Source organism: Ursus americanus, chromosome 1 (assembly GCF_024610735.1).
Source record: "Ursus americanus isolate L20-20 chromosome 1, mUrsAme1.1.p, whole genome shotgun sequence".
Lineage (NCBI taxonomy): Eukaryota > Metazoa > Chordata > Mammalia > Carnivora > Ursidae > Ursus > Ursus americanus.
Window position 1 is genome coordinate 101,846,360 of NC_142127.1, and position 17,173 is coordinate 101,863,532.

General features: G+C 46.4%; 2 long non-coding RNA genes across 2 annotated transcripts; one reads left to right on the plus strand and one right to left on the minus strand.

Annotated features, from left to right (window-relative positions):
- Positions 1-1,788: 1,788 nt before the first annotated feature.
- Positions 1,789-7,626, minus strand: LOC148110828 (uncharacterized). The gene is made up of 3 exons (XR_015726804.1): positions 7,389-7,626; positions 6,474-6,661; positions 1,789-2,137 (listed from the first exon to the last, which is right to left on the minus strand). It is a non-coding gene; the product is annotated as an uncharacterized LOC148110828 (long non-coding RNA).
- LOC148110829 (uncharacterized) lies at positions 2,256-5,587 on the plus strand. Its single transcript, XR_015726802.1, has 3 exons — positions 2,256-2,586; positions 3,185-3,353; positions 3,446-5,587. It is a non-coding gene; the product is annotated as an uncharacterized LOC148110829 (long non-coding RNA).
- Positions 7,627-17,173: the final 9,547 nt, after the last annotated feature.

Here is a 17,173-nt window from a genome sequence, read left to right on the forward strand (position 1 = left end):
CCCAACCTTGCAGGCTGTCCCTGGGCTGTCCTTTCCTCCCACCCAGGGGCGGCCAGCCCCCCAGCTCCCCTCCCTCAGCCAGGTGCCTCTTGACTCTGGTGAACACAAAGCACCCCACAAACCGTGCTAAGATGCAGGTTCCGCTGCCTTAGAGGGTGGGGCTTGCGTTCCTAACCCTCCCCGGCTGCGGAGGGTCGGACCACCCTGCTAATGCAGGGGTGAGGTTTCAGAGCCCAGGCTCACTGAGGCTCACTCCGGCTGGGTCATGCTCCTTTATCTCAAATCAGGATGGAGCCACCCTCCCCCCATTTCTGAATGTTTCTTAAATATTTGCGGGAGGGGAAGCTTGCCTCCTCCTCCTCTGCCTCTCGCCCTCCCCTCCCTTCCCTGCCCTCCCCTCTCCTTACCTCCCTTCTCTTCCCCTCCCTTCCCCCCTCCCCTCACCTGGTCATCTCTCTACTTTCCAGTTCCGGTTGTGTGTCCAGTATCTTTAGGAGTCCGCCTTCACCCATGTCACCTCTTCGCTTCCCTCCCAAGCCTTAACTAAGATGACCAATGGCTGCTGGTGGACCAGCTCAACATCACTTACTCAACACTTTGACAGGGAGAAAGAAATGTGCTGCTCAGAGGAACCTGAGAAATGTAGTCGTCGTCTAATCCACAGTTATTCCAGAACTTTCCTGGAGGCAGGAAGCTTCATCCACAGGAACTGGCAGTTTTTACCGCACCACTGGGCAATGTCGCACCATGATGTACCCAAAGAACACAGTACCCCCCCCAAGGCTCACCCCTCTGCAAAAGCACCTGTACATGACCTTCCAGCCTTTTTTCTTGACCTATGTATTTCACAGACTCGAGGTCACACTGCAGTTCAAATGCTATTTCGGGATGTTTTTCCTTAATAAGTTTTTAACTCATTGAAAATTCCTGAAAAAAAATCCATTAATTTTTAAATAGCTGTTTCCTTTGTATGCAAAGGACATTTATTTAATAAATTCCCTACTGTTGGACATGTAGGATTCAACCTAGTGGTGGTTCTGTGGGACTTTAGAAAACAGAGATACATATACAGAACACCCCAAATTATAGTTCCTCCTTTTCAACATCCTTTGGAAATGGCAGCAGAAGGAGACTAGACCTTTACCAGGTAATAAAGACATGACAGATACCTGTGTGTTAAAAGATGAACTGAGATGTGTTAGAAATTTTAAGAGTTTCTTTGAGCAAAAATCAATTTAAATCAGGCAGCATCCAATCCAGCAGATAGAAAGGAGCTCCGTCCAAGTTGCTGTACAAGGTGAGAGCCTTTATACTGAAAAACATGGCTGGTTACCCAAGGTCACCTTCTCTTAGGAGATGGCAGGGGTCCGTCGGGCGGATGACCCAACCAGTGCTGATCCGGCGAGTCCTGACTGACTGGTATAAGATTCCATTTTGGGGAGAGCTGAAACCGTAATTAAGTCAAGTCTTGATTTGGTGATGTGGGGCTTAGCATAAGGGACTCCATTTGGGACCTGTTGTCTTATTGTGTGTGTTTTTTTTTTAAGATTTTATTTATTTATTTATTTGAGAGAGAGCTAGAGAGCGTGAGAGCATGAGCAGGGGGAGGGGCAGAGGGAGAGAGAGAAGCAGACTCCCCGCTGAGTGGGGAACCCTACACGTGCCCCAACCCAGGACCCTGAGATCATGACCTGAGCCCAAGGCAGACACTAAACTGACTGAGCCACCCAGGCGTCCCTGTTGTTTGGTTTTTAATACCTGAAACCATAACAAGGAACTCAGAAGGAGGCATAATTTACAACAATAATATTAGTTAAATTTTTTTGAGCATTTAGAGCCAAGAACCGTGTTTTGTAGAGTTGGTGTTTTACAGAGATTGCCCTACCACTTTGTAACTGGAGTAAGTGTTCTGACGCTCCCCACTGCAGAGAAGGAAACTGAGGTACAGAAGGGCAGAGAGAGTCATCCACGGTCCCAGACTTGTCCAGAGGCAAGCCCAGGGTCACCCGGAACGGTCCAGCTCCTGGAACTGTCTTTTTAACCACTTTGCATGGCTCAACCTGCCGTCCTCTTCTCCGTGTCTTAGAAAATGCCCACAGATTTCCTGGCAGTCTCTTTGGCGACAGCTAAGGTGATGCTGTAAAAGCAAATATTGGAAGAGGAATGTGACTAGTTGCCCGGAAGATGGCCATGAAGACCCTCTCACAGGCTCATGCTGTTCATCTGCCCGCGCATTCACCCATGCAGCACATTTCACAGCTCACACCGCATGTGTCAGGTGTTCAGGAAAGCCAGTCAACTGAACCAGCAAGTAAATTATTCCCCCAGCAAGTCTCTGATGTTTGTGAAGGCATGACATCCGGAGGGGAGACAGTCAAGAGGTTAAATATTAACCAGTGCACTTCGAGCTGTGCCATACACATCAGGAGCATGGGAGGTGAGAGCCAACTTTGTTATAAACTGCCCAATCCAGAAACAAGAGCCTTCCACTCTGCAGCTGGGTTCCTGGAGCCACAGAGGACAACTCTGCCCTTGTTTCTTGTTTCCTTCTTACTCCCTGACACAGAAGGTCCCACACTCCTGATGGTAAGGACCAAGAAAGAGTGGGCCAGGGTCTGTTCAGAAATTACTCTCAGGAAGCTATGCCCTCAGAGGCTGAGCTGTTGGAAGTAGAGAGGACAGAAAAGGGGCCAGCAGAAATGTCATTCTTCCTTTTTTAAATTATTTTTTTTATTTAAAATTTTTTTTTAATTTTTAAAAAAGATTTTATGTATTCATTTGAAAGAGAGAGAGAGAGAGAGCGGGAGAAGGGGGAGGGGCAGAGGGACAAGCTGACGCCCCGCTGAGTGCAAAGCCCGATGTGGGGCTCAATCCCAGGACCTCGAGATCATGACCTGAGCTGAAGTCAGACCCTTAACCAACTGAGCCACCCAGGGACCTGCATTCCTCCTTTTGAACTCCCTGCATCCTGATTCCTGAATCTGCCCAAGTGCCCCCCTAGACAAATCTATCTGGTTGACCTGCCTTGAGGGCAACAGAACAAAAATGCAACCCTATCCTCCCCCACATCGTGGGACCTCCCATCTGTACCCGTAGTAGAGAAAGTTATCACTAAACAAGTCAGTTGGCTGCAGCCTCTAAATTACCCTTGCTTCCTCCCCTCCCTTTCTCCCCACATCAACAGGCTATAGGTTCACACTGGTCTTGAATTCTGAAGAACAGAGGCTCCATTCCCAAAGCCCACTAGACCTGGCTGCTTCCTGTTCCTTCACTCTGTTTCCCAGGGACCTCTACTGGTGGATGGAGGGCAGCCTAATTCATGACAGAGAAGACCTCATTGGCCTTCGAGCCTGGTGAGTTGCGCTGGTCCAGGTGTAAATGCAAAGCTTGGGTTCTCCTTTGGATGGCCTTTGCATATGCTGACTGCCATGGCCTCTGGGTCTAGGCAGGTTGTCATTCAGTCTTGGGTCTGCCACTTACACCTGTGGGACCCTGGGGACCTGACTCAGCCTCTTTGAGCCTCAGGAGTCTTCTCTCTAAACTAGAGGTAAGGAGGCCCACCTCCTGGAGTGGCTAAGTGGTAAGGTGGGTGAAGGGCTTAGTGTGATGTCCCGTAAGTTCTCGATACGTAATATTCATGTGATTAGTGTGATTATTCTTATCCCTCCACAGGCTCCCAAGAACCCCTGCCCCGGGTCTTCCCCTGTTTCCTCTCTGTCTTCTCTGTTTTATCCCACCGGCTGCAAGAGAGAAGGTGGACTCGGTCCACGCAGGGCGGGCAGCGTGCTATGTCATGGCACCCCCTGCTCCATGTGGTCTTCAAATGCTCCCAGGGATGTTATAGGAAGAGCCTCTTATTGGCTCCACCAACCCACCCTCCACACTCCTCCCAGGGGGGCTTTTTCTAAAGCACAGTTGCCTTTTTCTCACACTGGACAGTCCCCAGTGTCCCCTCCCCCTACTGCCTGTAGCATGTGTCTGCATTGTTCGACGTGGCAGCACTCTGGGCCCTACCCAACCCCATTTCCTACCTCCCCAGGGAAGTGCACTTCCTCACTGAGTAGCCAGTTAGAGTCACCATGTTTTCTAGACCGAACCACAGAACGTGGACAGTAGGATCGTATAACCAGAACCCGTTACTCGGGCGAGCACGGGCTGTGGTCAGGTGATGCTGGCACACCTTATGTGCACAGACATCTACGCCACTCTCGATCACACTGCCCTGTTTTCCACACACTTGTGAATCTCCCTGAACCGTCTATCTTTGGGGCCTGTGTGGTGATGGTCCTATGACAACTTTTCTAAAAATGAATTGGGGAAAGAAGGTATAATTTCAAATGTAGTGATGGATATAAGAAATCTATCATCCTGGGACGCCTGGGTGGCACAGTCGGTCGAGCGTCTGACTCTTGGTTTCTGCTCAGGCTGTGGTCTCAGGGTCATGATCTCAGGGTAGGGAGATCAAGCCCCATGTCCGGCTCCACACTCAGCAGGGAGTCTGCTTAAGACTCTCTCTCACGCTCCCTCTGCACCTCCCTGCTCTTAAAATAAATACAAAAATAAATCTTAAAAAAAAAATAAGAAAGAAAGAGAGGGATGCCTGGGTGGTGTAGGCAGTTAAGTGCCTGACTCTTGGTTTCGGCTCAGGTCGGGATCTCATGGGTGCTGAGATCAAGCCCTGTTGGGCTCCGTGCTCAGCTGGAGTCTGCTTGAAGATTCTCTCCCTCTGCCCCTGCACCCACTCACTCCCTCTTTCTCTCAAATAAATAAAACAAATCCTTGAAAAAAAAAAGAAATCTATCATCCTTATTATATTGATTATTTCCTACCTCAACTTGACTTTTCAAGTGCTCTTTAATTTTGTTTTATTTTGCTTTATCTGTATACACCCATCCAGAGGGAAAAAAGGGACATCTTTTGTCATTGTTCCAGAAACTTCCTGGTTGTGACAGATGGCATTTTACAAAAACGGCCCTTGTGCCATTTCTGATCCCACATATATTCTTTCAAACCCTAGTCCTCCCATCAAGAGGTAGAGTCTATCTCCCCTCCCCTGGATCTTAGGGGGCCTGTGACTGCTTCAAACAAGAGTACAGCAGGGGTGAAGCTGTGTGATTTCTGTGTCCAAGTCCACCTTCCTGGGATGCTCCTCCCTGGAACACAGCCACATGCTGGGGGGAAGCTCACGCTGGTCCGTGGGAGGGCCACAGAGAGAGACGGAGGCCCTCAGCCCACGGTCAGCATGGACAACCACCTCGAGGAACACGGGTCTGTGGGAGGGCCACAGAGAGAGACGGAGGCCCTCAGCCCACGGTCAGCATGGACAACCACCTCGAGGAACACGGGTCCGTGGGAGGGCCACAGAGAGAGACGGAGGCCCTCAGCCCACGGTCAGCATGGACCAACCACCTCGAGGAAATCCGTGCTGGGAGATCCCAGCCCTGGGACTCTGGATTTCCACCTGAGACCCCGTATCACGGAATAGAGACAAACTTCCTGTTGTGACCTGTCCCAAATGCCGACCCACAGATTTCAAAAGTGTATTAAATTGTTGCTTTTTATCGCTGAGTTTTGGGGGTGATTTGTGTTGTGGACATAATAACTAGACCACTGGTCTTCCTCATTGTCAAGATCCAGAGTAAAAGTGAATCTGAAATTTACAGTGTGCTTCCTAATTACAGCACTCCTGGCTCTCTCGGTCCCAACAAATAGTGTTTCTTGAGATGAAAATTAATTGCTTCCTCATGCAGCATTTCTCTCTTCTGCTTTCACAAAAGTGCAGCTCAAATCTCACTTTGACACTAGTTCATACTGAGATGAATGAACCCATAAATGAACAAAACCCCAAAGACAGCGATGGATGGCAAACCGTGACCCACACCCAAGCACCCGACACTCAGTTCGCCACAAACAGGCTGTGCTTTCGGGCCGCCTTTGCTCCTAATTCATGGTTACCGCCTGCTTTTCTTTTGACAGAGGGCTCTGTAATTGCAAGCATTAGAAATGTTTAACTTGATTTTCTAAACAAACATGCAATTAATGAGTCAATCTTTGGCAAATCGAATCAGAAAAAGAAGAAAAAGCAAAGAAAATTAGAAATGAGAAAGATGTATAGAAACAAACATGTAGGATGTGGTATTAAGACTTTTTGACTTGTAATGAAATGAAAGATGTTTTTTCTAAAAATGTTAACAAAATCGCCAAGAAAAAGTAGAAAACTTCAAAAGGCCATAATCATGGAAGAAATGCAAAAGGTTACAAAAGATTTCTCTCTCTCAAAACTTCAGGCCTAAAAACCTCTCTCAGTGAATGTCTTACGCTTTCAAAGACATTCTCCAGCTACATAAACTCACCCAGAAGATGGAGATTGACTAAAAGTTAGTTTTAACTTATTGGATGTAACTTGCTTGATAGAAGATTCAAACTTGATGAAGCTGGAATAAAACAAGGAAATTATAGACGATTTCACTTACAGCTTTAAAAAATGCCAGCAGTTGGGGCGCCTGGGTGGCTCAGTCGTTAAGCGTCTGCCTTCAGCTCAGGGCGTGATCCTGGTGTTCTGGGATCGAGCCTCACATCAGGCTCCTCCGCTGAGAGCCTGCTTCTTCCTCTCCCACTCCCCCTGCTTGTGTTCCCTCTCTCGCTGGCTGTCGCTCTCTCTCTGTCAAATAAATAAATAAAATCTTAAAAATAAATAAATAAATAAATAAAAAATAAATTAAAAAATGCCAGCAAATGTATAAATGTATTAAATAACATTTTTAAAAAATTAATTTTAAAAGGTAACATTCGCATTAAACATATGTCAGAGGAGCAAGAATAATTTAATATCAGGAAACGTAAATATGTAGCATGGGAACTTTCATAGGAAAAACCAAAATCACATGCATGAATGAATGCTGGAGAAAGAGTTGCGTAAAACTCAGCATCCCTTTAAAATCATCCTGGAAGCTCTCTAAGCACATAGAAGACAATAAATAATTACTGTTAGAATTTAAAATGCAAAATAGGGGCGCCTGGGCGGCTCAGTCTGTTGAGTGTCCGACACTTGATTTTGGCTCAGATTGTGATCTCAGGGTCCTGGGATTGAGGCCAGCATGCTGCTTACACTCTGTGTGGAGAAGAATCCGCTTGAAATTCTCTCCTTCCTCTACCCCTAGCCCTCTGCACGCACACACATACTCTCTCTCTCAAATAAATAAATAAATCTCAAAAAAAATTTTTTTAAATGCAAAATAACCGTTGCTTATATATATATAATACTGTGCCCACGAAACTTCAGAGAATCAACCAAAAGTGTTTTAGACTTAATGAATTAATAAAGAGGTCAGCAATATGAAATAAACATGGAAAGCATGCTAGCTTTCCATCTTACTAGCAAAACTAACCGGAAGATAGAATGTGTGTGAAGAAGGAATACCATTCTCTTTTCTTTTTTTTCTCCTCCTCTCTTCTCTTCTCCTCTTCTCTTCTCTTCTCTTCTCTTCTCTTCTCTTCTCTTCTCTTCTCTTCTCTTCTCTTCTCTTCTCTTCTTCTCTTCTCCTCTTCTCCCTTTTTCTTTCTTTCCTTTTTTCTTTCTTTCTTTCTTTCTTTCTTTCTTTCTTTCTTTCTTTCTTTCTTTCTTTCTTTTCTTTAGAGAGAGAATGGGGACAGAGGGAGAGAGAGAGAATCTTAAGCAAATACCACACCCAGCATGGAGCCTGATGCAGGACTCAATCTCACAACCAACCGAGCCACCCAGGCGCCCCAGGAATGCCATTCTCAATAGGACTAATATATGTACTTTGAGATAAAATTAATAAGATACACACAGGGAAAAATTAAAAATTAGAAATTGTAATGAGATATAAAGAATAAAACTTAAATCAATGGACCAACATAGCACATGCCTGATGGAATGTCAAATACTATAAAGAAATAAATTCTTCTCAAGTGAATTTATGAGTTTAACACAACCCAAATAAAATTTCAAAGGAATACTTTTATCTTAGCAAAACCATTACAAACAAGGAGAGAGGGAAACAAACCGTAAGAGACTCTTAACAATAGAGAACAAACTGAGGGTTGATGGAGGGAGGTGGGAGGGGGATGGGCTAGGTGGGGGATGGGGATTAAGGAGGGCACTTGTGATGTGATGTTTGTAAGTGATGAAATCAATGAATCCTACTCCAAAAACCAATATTGTACTGCATATTAACTAACTAAAATTTAAATTAAAACAAAACCAAAAAGCATTAGTTTTCTTGAAAAAAATAAATGAGTACAAATATCTTTTTTTAGAACAAAGTAATAAATGCTACTAGTTCTAAAACTTAGTAAGAAAGAAAGAAAATCATGTTTCTCTCACAAGTAAAGTCAGATCAACAGAATTAAAAACATCACCCAGAAATAGGCAGAGTACATGTAAGGACCTATTATACCCTTTAAAAAAATCATCACCAACCAATGGGAAAAGAATAGATTATCCCATAAATAGGATGTGATAATGGACTAGTTAGGGGCAAAATGAGATCCTCACCTCATACCACAGAAAAAAAATCCTAAATACATTTTAACTTGGAAAACTAGAAAAAAAATTCTAGCTCAAATTAAAAATCAACATATTTGATTATAGGTACAACAAAACATTTCTCTGTCTTAGGAAACAATAATAAGGAAACACTGGTAACAAATGTGAAAAGACGAGAGGTTGATATCCCAAATTAATGAAGAATCAATATAGACTGGAGAGGAAGTGCAATACTGTTAAGTCAGTGGGCAAAGGGCATCGGCAGCCATGTTGGCAAGGTGTCTCAGAATCGGAAGCTGCTGATGTGGGTGTGAACTGGTGGGTGTTTCTGGAAAGGAGTCCAACCATCAGTAACCCGACCATTAGACAGGTTCATACCTTCTGACCCAATGATCCCACTCTGGAGACACATCCTAAGATGAGGACAGAGAGTTCTGCACCCAAGTTGTTGATCTCCGGGTTATTTAGCATGAAGACACGTGGCAACCAAACTGAAGAGCCTTCAAAGGGAATGTTTAAGTGTGACACATCCACGAGAGGACTTTTTTTTTTTACCATTTTAATTTTTATATGGAGAATTTTTGTAAAATGGGAAAAATGCTTAGGATATAATTTTAAGTATAATAGGATACCAGACTATGTGTGATGGGATTTCAAGTCTGAACAAATGCATGAAACAATGTGGAAATGCTGGGCTGTGCGTGAGCGTCTCATGCCCATGGGTGCGGGGCCCCGAAACAGTGCTGGAGGTGGGCACATCTTCTCCTTCTCCTTCCTATTTCTCTCTACTTTCAAATTTTTCAAAAATAGTATATGCTTTTGGGATGATAGAAACAGGAACATGCTTTTGGGGGACGAGCAAGACTCTGCTAGGTAGGAAGAGGTTGAAAAATCAGTAGGATGGGAGGCGGTGGTGGAGGTAGGTCCTGTAGGACAGGAGAAACGGGATCGAAGGTCCCCGTGGAGGCAGGAGCCAAGCCACATGCAGGAGGAAGTGTGTTTTTTCCCCAGAGACTGATGACAAAGAGAGGAGAGGTGTGTGGGTGACCGTTCATGTCAAAGCACGAGCCTGTTTTCTCTCTTCGAGATTCTGGGTTACCTGCAAAGGTGGGAGTGGGGGTGTGGGAGGGCTGGAAGACTTCAGGATGAAATATGGAATAAGGACTTTGATGATGGGAAAGGAGCTCATAGGGACAGGGGGAGGTGGCCAGAGCTTGCTGTGGATTCTTGTGAAATGGGGACCATCGCTCATACTGGAAACCATTAGCACGGTGCTGTGTTTCCAGGGGACCCCACGTGGCATTGGGGGTGCACAGAGCACAACGTGGCTCTGTTACCGGACTACGCTGGGGTCCACACTTCCCTGCCCTGCCGTTGTGTTGCGGACGCAGGTTCTAGAAGGCTGTGAGGCTCGTCCACCTTTGCATCTCTCCCAGGCCCTGAGCCAGCAGAGCAAAAGGGGCCTTCCCTAAAGGAGGAGTGGCCTGGAGTGAAGGCCTCCTTCTGGTTCGAGGTGATGAATTGGGCCTGTATGTTCAACTCCGCCCACTGCCTTACAATGTCATCGAAATAGCCAAGGCTATATTAGGGTGAAAAGGAAAAACCGTCCTGGCCAGGACTCCAATAGGTGTGTCAGCCTTGTGCCAGAAGGTACGTGGTGATTCTGGACGTGACTCGGGAGCTCACGGGTCCCATGTGTAATTTCCTTCCAAAATACTCTTTTATATGATGGCAAGTGACAGTCGGGTTCCATTGGTGTTCTTTTCAGCATCAGGCCCAGGCATTTAGGGGAAGATCCCAAATTGTCCAATGAAATGAAATGTCTGATGAGCTGGAACCTTCCTGTTCTGATTTCCATCTGGTCTCACAGACCCTCCTGTCTGATTTCCATCTCTCCCCAGGCTCTCCCCTCCTTCCTCTCCCCGACCCTGTTTTTCCTCATAGCCCCTTGTACCGCCTGACTAACTGATTACAGGTTTGTGGCTTTGTTTCCCACCGCCCCAGCCCAGAGTGCAAACACCAAGAGAGGAGGACATTGTTCTTGTCATTGCACCTGCTGTGAGGTCTACAATAGCACTGAATGTAAGAGGCACTCAATAAATATTTATTGAACAAAAATCATCCAGTTTTCTTTCTTTCTTCCTCTCCTCTCTCTCTCTCACCTGTTGGATTTTAACAGGTGATTGCCAGCGGAGACCAGGAGAGATTGCTGGCAGAGAGGATAGAGTCCTGCAGCTGGCCAGGCAGGAGGCTAAGACCTCAGGATTTCCTATGCTAATTTTAAGGGGGGTCTGTGGCTGCTTCCTGGGGGGAGCGCTGTGGGGAGGGGACTGTGCACTCTGGTTCTGCTTGTCCCTGCATGTCAATGGCCCAGGCAGCTGGAGGATACCTCTCCAGATTTCTGAGTTCCTCTCATTTCTATTCCCAGCAGCCCACTTCCGCTTCCTGACCCATTCCGGGGCTCCCCGCCCGTCTGATTCACACCCAGACTGCAAAAATCCACTTCTTCCCAACTATCGCTTTCCGGGGCTTCCAGGCTTCACTCTTTATTCATTAAAAAAATCCTTTTGGGTTGCTGTAACTGTGCCTGTCTTTGGCGACATGTCATATGGATGGCTTTAAAGCGCATTGTGAAAACCCGTATCTAGTGCTTCCAGAACGTAAAAACGTGACGAGATCCAGTGGAATTGCCTTTGTAGAAATCAGGCACTGCCGAGGGGCTATTTTTAAACTCTGTGTTCTGGTCGTTTGGTGAGCTGCCTGTCTCCTGTGATTTCCTGCTAAATGCTGGGGCTAGAGGACATTCGTGCACCCAGATTTGGGGTCCGTGGAGCCACTGCCGAGAAGCCCCGGGGGCTTGCCCAGAAAGGAGACTGTGAGCAGGGACAGCTGGGGGTGGGACCCAGCTTGGTGCTGAGATGCTGCTGGGAGAGGTTGTTAGGGCTACAGGAGCACTGAGGGGTGTCAAGCTTGCAGGAGTGGCTCCCCAAAGGCAGGGAGGCTTGGACAGAGCAGATTTTCCTGCAACATCACCCCAGAACACGTCCTGCCACTCCAAACCAATCTGTCCTCCTCCTCCATTTGCAGAGGGGAGGCCTGAATGTCAGTCCAAGCTGCGGCATTCACTTCGGGCTGCCCCAAAGCGGGGAGAGAGCCCTGGAGTCCCTCTGAGTGTCCTCGGGGAGTTAGCTGTCCTGGGCCAAGACCCACAGATGGACACTGAGTAAGACAGACCAGTTTCCCCAGTGTCACTCTGTAGGGAGACGGCCCCATGACAGGTCCCTCCCTCCCTCCCCCCGCCCTTGGCCGGTTTCATGTTTTCATTTTTCTTCACAGTCCTTATCACTATCTGATATTCTAACACTGGTGTGTTTGTTCCTTTGATGTTTGCCTGTCTCCCCGCCTCAGAACATAAGCCCCACGTGGGTAAAGGCTTGTTTTTGTTTCTTACTATATTCCCAGTTCCTACAAACACCCATGGCATATAGTAGGTGCTCAATAAATATTTGGGGCCAAGGAAGGGAGGGAGAGGAGCTGGTGTCTCCTTGAGTAACACCACCCGCTCCCTGAGAAGCTGAAAGACCTCCGCCACATCCCTCCGTGGTCACAGGGACCACAAACGTGTGGCCGTCTGCCTCTAGCTGCTCCATGGATGTCACCCTTGGCCGTGAGACTCGGCCTGGCTCTCTGCTCCCATGGATGGTGCCCTGATCAAGGTCTCCTCTGAGCAGCAGAGCTAAGAACGTTTCATCTAAGGGAGCAAGACCCAAGAGGGTTCAAGAAGCAGGAACCATGAGTGACCATGGGAACCCTAGGGCTGCTTCAGGAAGAGAGAGAGGAGGGGAGAGTGAATGTTCCTCCCGTGTCCTTGTGCACAGGCTAGGGAAAGGCCCCGGGACGTGCCACTGAGCCGTGCATGGTGCCAGGCTCTTCTCCTTATTCGGCTTCAGACCCTTCTCTTCCAGGGCCATAAGCATCTCCAGTCACTGTCTCCCACCAAGAGGACAGTGGTTTTCTGGCCTGTTTGCCTGGTCCCTTAGGACATTCCCCAGGGCTGCAGGCTCTGCTGGCCAGGCTTTTGCTCCCTGCACAGGATTGGCGGACGGTCAATGAATATGCAGTGGCTTTTCGTGTGTGGATGTAGCTAGGACCCAAAACCCCATTCCCACCAAGAAACCCTCTACTTGCTTTCTGACAACGGCCTTTCTTCGCTCAGAGCTTACCTTCCCTACAGAGGGCAATCGGGCCAAGTTTGATGCTCTGTCCTTTCAGAACCAGGTGTCCAAATGACTGCGGCCCTTGGGGTTTCCTTTAGAACAAAGACCGTTTCTGCCGTTCCTCATTCTCTCCACCGTTGGTGAACCGAGGCTCCTTCTGAAGCCAGACTTCTGCACTCTGAATGGAAACCGCTCTATTAACGCACGTGCAAGTCCACATCATGCAGGGCACCTGCTTTTCTGGGACAAGTGCCATGTGGAACCAGACGACCTCCTCATTGTGTGCCTATTTCTGGACAAAGGAGAGGAGAGTTGGATCAGAAGCAGGCATCCTCCCCCACATCCTCCAGCTGCCCGGCAGCCCCGATGAAGATGCCCGCACTTGTCCAGCTGGTCACCCGGCCCCCAAGAGGAGGGCAACACTCTGCCGATCGGCCGGTCAGACACGCGAGTGAGAGGTGGTCCTTGAATGCTGCCACATCCACCCGGGTTCACTTGGGGAAGACTTCTACTTATCACAACCCATTTTGCGTGTTTGTTTTTTGTTTTTTGTTTTTTGTTTTCTGTTTTTTTACCACGAAAAGGTAATGCCTTTAAAATAGTCCTCATCAGCATCATCACAGGAAAGGAGGTTCTAAATTGAGGTCTGACCAAGTCTTTCCATCTAGGGCTGGTTTAGGGACAGAAGGAGAACTGGCTGCTCTGCTGGGGGAGGAAATGGGGGCAGAAGAGGGGGATTTTCCCAGAGTGGGGGTCACCTGCTCAGAAGTGGGGTCCACATGGACAGAGCTCAGGCAGGTGCCGCCTGGCACTGAAACGGGCGGTGGGGAGAAAGCCCACGGCCAGCGCTGACGTGGGAAATGCGAGCTTTGTCTCCTGCACAGAGCACTGCACGTGGCAGAGCACAGCATTTCCAACAGTAAACACTTAGACAACAGATAAGCCCGACTCTGCTCTTGTTTTCTTATAACACAATATTTCTACCCTTGTTTTCTTATAACACAATATTTTCACAGAAGAAACTGGTTTGGAGTGATTTGTGAAAAAATACATTAAGCTCTGTTAGGCTTTTATTTGTCTTTAGAAGCACTTGTAAAAAAACGGTGCTATGTTTGAATAATTCAAGATCTAAATACAAAGAAAATTTAATCAAACTAGAGAAAATCGGAGACTATGGGGAAACCTTATTACCAGTGATAAGAAATCACTGGAGGGGGCGCCTGGGTGGCTCAGTCGTTGAGCTTCTGCCTTCAGCTCAGGGTGTGATCCCAGAGTCCTGGGATCGAGCCCCACATCAGGCTCCTCCACTGGGAGCCTGTTTCTTCCTCTCCCACTCCCCCTGCTTGTGTTCCCTCTCTCACTGGCTGTCTCTCTCCTCTGTCAAATAAGTAAATAAAGTCAAATAAGTAAATAAAATCTTTATTTTTCATAATCTATATTATTTATATAGATTATTATTATTATAGGTTATTATTATAGATTATATATCTATTTATATAGATTATTATCTATATTTATTATAAAATATTTTATATTTTCAAATAAGAAATAAAATCTTTAAAAAAGAAGAAAGAAAGAAAGAAAGAAAGAAAGAAAGAAAGAAAGAAAGATCACTGGAGAGCCAAAGATGTATGTGCAAATATATATGTGTGTGTGTGCAAATGTATATATATGTAAATACCATATGGATGTCTTTCATATATATAAAGATGCCATACACATAATCAAAAGACAGATGATAGACTGGGACATATTTTTATTTCCTATAGACTAAAAGTCAATATGCCTATTTTACAGAGAGATCCCACAAACTGATAAGAAAAAGACATAAGCAAATAGAACACTTGGTCAAGGGGAGAAGACTTAGTTGTTTGACAAAAAGGCATCCCATTCCTATAAAGAGGTCCACTTCGTGGACACACTTCAGACCCTTGTTGAATCGAGGGGGGGGTCAGTCTGGCTTGCTGCCCTGGGGAGGTCCCAGAAGGCATGGGGGTCCCTGAATGATGAGAAGGCTCTTAGAAGCAGAGATTGGGAGAAGGGCGCAGAGTTCCCTGCTCTGCCAGCAGATATGGCATGAGAGGAAGATTCCCCGCAATCAAGTCACCCACCGATCAGCCATCTATGGGAGGAGAACGTGATTAAGCAGAAAGCAAATGTACATTCTGGTGTATAATATAGGGAAATGGAAACCCATGTTCTCGTTCCCTTGCCTACAGCGGTAACTATGTCTTTCGCCTGTTTGCCTTCTTTTTGAAATCTCAGCTACTGTTGCTCTGTGCCCACTTCGAGCTCACACGGTCTCTTTCAGACACAGTCCTCATCAGCAACCCCTCCATCACCAGCAGACGCTGGGGGGATTTGTGTGGTGGTCCTCCTGAGCCAAAGAGTAAATGGCGGTGGGGTGTGTGTGATACCTATGAGACCAGCATGTGTTTCCTACGTGATTAGTTGGTTAGGGTGAACTGTGGCCATAGTCCCCAGGAAGCTTGGTGACCATATCACACAGTGGGGCTGGTGGGACCACACGACGGAGTGGATGGTACCTGTTTTTACCAGTACTAACGGGCAACAATTGCTCAGTTGAATGACCAGGAAAATGCCAATGCTATTAAGCCCGAAGAAACATTTGACTTCTTTCCCCATGGAATTGGTTGTGATATTACGATCTCTACGATCATGATTTTCTCCCATTCACTATCTCAGGCAACGGCATGCCATCCTTCCAGCTGCGTAAGCCAGAGACTCAGAATTTATTCTTGACACCACCACCCTTTCCCTCATGCCTCATAGGTAAGATAACCACATAGTTTGTGGTCCAAACAAGGCCACTTTGGGAAGGAAAAGGAGGGACCATTCAAGATTATGTTGAACCAATAGGCATAAACCAAGATTGTCCCAACAGATAGAGACTTATGGCCACCCAATTAGAACGAGCCCATTCCCTGGTTCTGTGGACTCTACCTCATAAATATCTTGCAGATCCATCCCTTTCCTCCACAACTAGCACCCTGGCCCCCATTAGGCTTCCCTTCCCCTGGCTGAGGTCTACCCACTCTCATACTTGTTTCCAGCCAAGGGATTATTTCAAATGCAGATCGAATCATGACAGTTCCTACTTCTCTCCTTTTAAGATTGTTTTGAGACTCCAATTTGCTCTTAGGGTAAAATTAGAAAAATCCAAAAGTTCTTTTTTTTTTTTTTAAGATTATATTTATTTATTTATTTGAGAGAGAGAGAAAGACCTAGCGGGAGGAGTGGGGGGAGCAGAGGGGCATATGGAGAGGCAGACTCCCTGCTGAGCAGGGCTGGATTCCAGGATCCAGAGATCATGACCTGAACCGAAGGCAGATGCTTAACTGACTGAGCCCCCCAGGTGCCCCCAAAGGTTCTTGGTGTGTTTCCTCCACAAGGATGCTTTCCAGCAAAGGCAGGAACCCTGTCTGCTCACCATTTTCCCTGTAACACCTGCCACATAAGGCTGCTCACAAAATATCAGCTAAATGAATGAATGAAGGAATTGATCCGATTTCTTGGGCCCACAGAACGTGCTCTGATGGAAAAGATTGTTTAATGACCTTGTGACTAAAAAGTCCCATTATTTATATAACCCCAGTCTGGCTTCCACCGATGACATGTACCACCCTGCACCTCAATGTTCTGGTTTCCCCTGAGCTTCCAATACCAGTTTTGCTATTTGCGTGGTATCTTCCCCCTTCCCCTCCCCCCTCAAATATCAGGTTAGTCCCAAATTGGGGGCGGGGGGGGGTTATTCAAATGCAAACAAAACGAGAAACAATTTGTATTTTCTGTTTTTATTCTTTGAAAAACAAATTCTAGATTCCACTGAAACAATATACTTCTCTTCCAGATATCTAAGGGAGACGGGAGGACTTGCAAATTAGCAACATCCTTCCATCTTTATTTAATAAATGTTTCACAGAAAGAGTAGGGTTGTAGCAGATAGAAACAAATGTTACTATTACTGAACAAAGGTTAACAGTAAAAGGTTTTATTACAAGAAATCTGCATAACATCTAAAAGAAATACAAACTTATTTCATAACCTGAAACACACATTTGGATATTAGCAGCACTGTAGGGAGTAGGTTGAACCCACGCTCTGTGGATCATGTTCTTGCATGTGTCTTAAATACCAAACACATTCGCAGCACCTAGGTTGGGGGTGGGGACGGAATTGAGCAGAAATGTGCATTAAATAATGCATGGCTACGACTCCGAGGAAAGACAGGCTGCCGTCAAAACTGTCTAAGAATAACTTAAATGCTTTTGATAGGAAAGGTTTGGGGCAATATTTCTTCACATACTGTGCTCAATTTAGCTATGGAGAAAAACCACACATTCACTGGGTGTTTCCCCTCGTGAGAACTGAAAGCTTTCCCCATCAAAAGCATAGCAGGTGCTCTGTATCTCCGGCTACCGCTTTA